We start from the raw sequence: 5,000 nt of genomic DNA, 5'->3' as shown, positions 1-5,000 counted from the left end.
GTGTTGTCATAGGTGGAGGTGGTGGAACAGGTGGTATCGGTGGAGGAGGAGGAGGATTTGGAAGTGGAGGAGGAGGTGGAGGAGGATCTATCATTGGAGGTGGAGGAGGACATGGAAGTGGAGGTGGAGGAGGTGGAGGAGCTGTTATTGGAGGTGGTGGCGGAGGTGGTGCCATCGTCGGAGGAGGAGGAGGAGGCGGTCACGGAAGTGGACATGGAGGAGGAGCAGGAGGTGGAGGTGGCATCATTGGAGGAGGTGGAGGAGGCGTCGGCGGAGGAGGTGGTTATGGAGGTGGAAGCGGTGGTGAGTTTGTTTCTTCTCTCTAAGTGATATAAAATGAATTCTCACATATTCTGCTTTTCATATTGGTTCGTCTGAAGATTTCCTAAAAGATAACCGATATCCTCAGTGTGTGTGTGTGCGTGTGTGTATGCGTGTGTGTGTGTGTGCGTGTGTGTGTGTGTGTGTGTGTGTGTGTGTGTGTGTGTGTGTGTGTGTGTGTGTGTGTGTGTGTGTGTGTGTGTGTGTGTGTGTGTGTGTGTGTGTGTGTGTGTGTGTGTTCGTGTGTGTGTGTGTGTGTGTGTGTGTGTGTGTGTGTGTGTGTGTGTGTGTGTGTGTGTGTGTGTGTGTGTGTGTGTGTATGTGTGTGTGTGTGTGTGTGTGTGTGTGTGTGTGTGTGTGTGTGTGTGTGTGTGTGTGTGTGTGTGTGTGTGTGTGTGTGTGTGTGTGTGTGTGTGTGTGTGTGTGTGTGTGTGTGTGTGTGTGTGTGCGTCTGTGTATGTGGGTTGTCTATGTATAGAAATACATATGCACAAATAAAATAGATATACAAGGGGAAAGAGCCTTTTTAGTATATTATTGAATTACTTGTATCAACTCGATTGATACAGTGTTTTTAACCAAATTAACGTAGAATTCCACCATGAATATATTTCAACATTCGTTATCTTTTGATCAACCCCAGGTGGAGGCGGCAGCGGAGGCGCAATCATTGGTGGCGGCGGTGGAACCAGTGGAGGAATCATTGGCAGTGGTGGTGGTGGAAGCGGAGGTGGAATTATCGGAGGTGGAGGTGGTGGAGGTGGAGTTATCGGTGGAGGCAGTGGAGGTGGAATCATCGGTGGAGGCGGTAATGGGGGCGGAATCATTGGTGGCAGCGGTGGAACAAGTGGAGGAATAATTGGCGGTGGTGGTGGAAGTGGAGGTGGAAATTATGGCGGCGGTGGAAGTGGAGGTGGAATTATTGGTGGTGGAGGTGGTGGAAGTGGAGGTGGAATAATCGGTGGAGGCGGCAGTGGAGGTGGAATCATTGGTGGCAGCGGTGGAACAAGTGGAGGAATAATTGGCGGCGGTGGTGGAAGCGGAGGTGGAATCATCGGTGGAGGCGGCGGCAGTGGAGGTGGAATCATCGGTGGTGGTGGCGGTGGAAGCGGAGGTGGAATCATCGGTGGAGGCGGCGGCAGTGGAGGTGGAATCATCGGTGGTGGTGGCGGTGGAAGCGGAGGAGGTATCATCGGTGGAGGCGGTAGTGGAGGCGCAATCATTGGTGGCAGCGGTGGAACAAGTGGAGGAATAATTGGCGGCGGTGGTGGAAGTGGAGGTGGAGGCTATGGAGGCGGTGGCAGTGGAGGTGGAATCATTGGTGGAGGTGGCAGTGGAGGTGGAATTATTGGCGGTGGAGGCGGCAGTGGAGGTGGAATTATCGGTGGAGGTGGCGGAAGTGGGGGTGGAATAATCGGCGGTGGTGGCGGAGGAGGTGGACACTACGGTGGAGGAGGCACTGGAGGCGGAATCATCGGCGGAGGTGGCGGCAGTGGAGGTGGAATCATCGGTGGAGGTGGCGGCAGTGGAGGTGGAATCATCGGTGGAGGCGGCGGCCATGGAGGTGGAATCATCGGCGGAGGTGGTGGTGGTGGCGGTGGATTTGTCACCGGCGGTGGTGGAGGAGGTGGAATCATCGGCGGCGGTGGTGGTGGCAGCGGCGGTGGCATCATTGGTGGAAGCGGTGGTACTGGAGGTGGAGTCATTGGCGGCGGTGGTGGATATGGAGGTAAGTTACAGCAACATCATTTTCACTTGCAGTTTTTTTGTTTTGTTTTTTATACTGAAGCTTATGGTGCGCTGGTGGCGTAATCGTTAGTGTGTTGGTTTCGTATCCGCTGAGTTGTGGGTTCGAATCCTGCACTCCTCCAATTCTTAGCGTTGGGTGTTACCTGCTCCATTAGTCCAAGCGCAGAGGGCAAAGATGATGGCTTCGGCCGTAGCTATGCGCCTCCTAGCGTAAGCTCCCTATTTTCATAATGTATAGAATTCTACACCCTTCTGCTGTCTATTATCATCTAGTAAAAAATTACTTAAATAGAAAATAAATCTACTTCGTTTGCATATATTATAAGAGATTACTTTGAAGTAAATAAATATATTTTTTAACTAAGACTTACTCAGTTTAATCAAAATATTTCTGTTTAAGTCAGCAAGAATATTTTCATGCCATAATGACATAATTTATTAGATTATGGATAAGAGCAAAAATAAAGGACCAGGTACTAATTCTGTGAAATATTTTTCAGGAGGTATATCCAGCGGCTGCAAGACTTGCAGGCCCTCAGGTAAGTAGAAATCATAGCAGTTGAATGTCTTCGATTTTGATTCACCATTAGCAAATGTAAACTGAAATACATAATGAAAATTATTTGATTTAACAGTTCAAGCTAATAGAACTACATTAAAAAGTTGCCGTAGGTTTGTGCGTGCGTGTGTGTGTGTGTGTGTGTGTGTGTGTGTGTGTGTGTGTGTGTGTGTGTGTGTGTGTGTGTGTGTGTGTGTGTGTGTGTGTGTGTGTGTGTGTGTGTGTGTGTGTGTGTGTGTGTGTGTGTGTGTGTGTGTGTGTGTGTGTGTGTGTGTGTGTGTGTGTGTGTGTGTGTGTGTGTGTGTGTGTGTGTGTGTGTGTGTGTGTGTGTGTGTGTGTGTGTGTGTGTGTGTGTGTGTGTGTGTGTGTGTGTGTGTGTGTGTGTGTGTGTGTGTGTGTGTGTGTGTGTGTGTGTGTGTGTGTGTGTGTGTGTGTGTGTGTGTGTGTGTGTGTGTGTGTGTGTGTGTGTGTGTGTTCTATGTACTCGTACCTACCCGTGCGTCTAAAAAAACCTTTCTAATTGTTCTGTATCCTCAGGAGGCGGAGGGACAGGGAGTGGAGGAGGCTTCTCCTACACTGTGTCTGGTCAAGGAGGAGCCTATGCCGGAGTCGTGAGCAGTAAGTAATGATCTCCTTCAACGCCAGTTTCAAAATCTTACGAAATCTGGGGTGATTGTTTTCTTAATACTCGGCCGTGATGGGAACAGAAATCCTCTGGGTGGAGTCATAATGATGATTATGATTTCTATTGTGATTATTATTATAATCGTGATTATGAGTAAGATTACGATGACTAATTTACTTGGAGATGACGCCACATTCAGCATTGATTATATTTTTCTTTTTTCTTTTTTCGTGTAGCTCCTTTTGTCGTGATTGCCATCCATTAAGCAAGGTCTAATCTCAGTAGAATTTGTCCAAAAGAGCTCTTTTCTTGCGATCTAGATTTTGACTCTGCTAAGACTTTTGCAGGGAGTATTCTACCACTGATCTCAGAAGAAATCAACAGTAGAATACTTCTTGAAGATGATTAAAGGTGGCCGAAGTTCTACTTGTCTACATTTTATCATGACTATGATTGTGGTTGTGATTATGATTATGATTGATTATGATTATGATTATGATTATGATTATGATTATGATTATGATTATGATTATGATTATGATTATGATTATGATTATGATTATGATTATGATTGATTATGATTATGATTATGATTATGATTATGATTATGATTATGATTATGATTATGATTATGATTATGATTATAATTATGATTATGATTATGATTATAATTATAATTATGATTATGATTATGATTATGATTATGATTATGATTATGATTATGATTATGATTATGATTATGATTATGATTATAATTATGATTATGATTATGATTATGATTATGATTATGATTATGATTATGATTATGATTATGATTATGATTGATTATGATTATGATTATGATTATGATTATGATTATGATTATGATTATGATTATGATTATGATTATGATTATGATTATGGCCATGATAGTGATAATTCTCATACTTATAACAGTAATCACTTACGATATCGTTTCTATCAATGTTTTTATTACTGCAGCAATAATATTAATGATAACATTAGTGAGAATGGCAATAGTAATACAAGATTCAGTGGAAGCAATTCTGACTCTTACGATCATGGAAACTAAGGAACTTTTTCCTTTCAACAGATCACAAAGGCAAGTGAGATGTGTCGACGTCAGGAGTGTTCGACGACGACACTGTTCAGAAGAACGACAGTCAATAAAATCATCAAACGAGATCTGCATTTTCTTTCTCATACCTTACATGGTCATGATCAGTGTAACCAGATTTAGTTTAATTATGATTGATTTAACCGATTTTCCCTGGAAATTATACTACATTAATCAAAAATATTACAGAACCAAACGTATTAAAAGGAACAATTTTTTAGAAATCTGGGCACCCGGGTCATAAGGTGCCCTCATAGAAAATAGACAACTCTTTATTTCGGAGTCTGAATAGAACAAAAACATAGAAATTACTATCACAATAATTTTTCATAGTTTGTATATATAAACATGGAATTGTGTTGAGCATTAGAAAAAAAAATACCTATTTTCTTTCATAATAGGAAAATCAGCAGGATTGTGTAAGCAACAGTCCACAACTACTTAGAAGTAATCAAAATTAGTCATCCCTTGGTATGTCTGTAAGAGAAAAAGGGAAAGTGCATGAAAGGTCTACCGGTATGAAGACATTTAGTTGTTCTTAATCTCAGAACTCCTCACTGGAGAGATCGTACAAATGTAATACCTTTGAATACCATTGTTTGATATCTCCTGCATGTAGTATCGATGAC

At 43.0% G+C, this 5,000-nt stretch overlaps 1 long non-coding RNA gene across 1 annotated transcript; it reads left to right on the top strand.

Annotated features, from left to right (window-relative positions):
• Positions 1–1,948: 1,948 nt before the first annotated feature.
• On the top strand, positions 1,949–4,438 carry LOC143041718 (uncharacterized). The gene is made up of 4 exons (XR_012967809.1): positions 1,949–2,050; positions 2,571–2,609; positions 3,167–3,247; positions 4,348–4,438. It is a non-coding gene; the product is annotated as an uncharacterized LOC143041718 (long non-coding RNA).
• Positions 4,439–5,000: the final 562 nt, after the last annotated feature.

This window comes from Oratosquilla oratoria, chromosome 31 (assembly GCF_046742065.1).
Source record: "Oratosquilla oratoria isolate Oo_2021 chromosome 31, ASM4674206v1, whole genome shotgun sequence".
Lineage (NCBI taxonomy): Eukaryota > Metazoa > Arthropoda > Malacostraca > Stomatopoda > Squillidae > Oratosquilla > Oratosquilla oratoria.
This window is presented reverse-complemented; position numbering and strand designations above follow the sequence as displayed.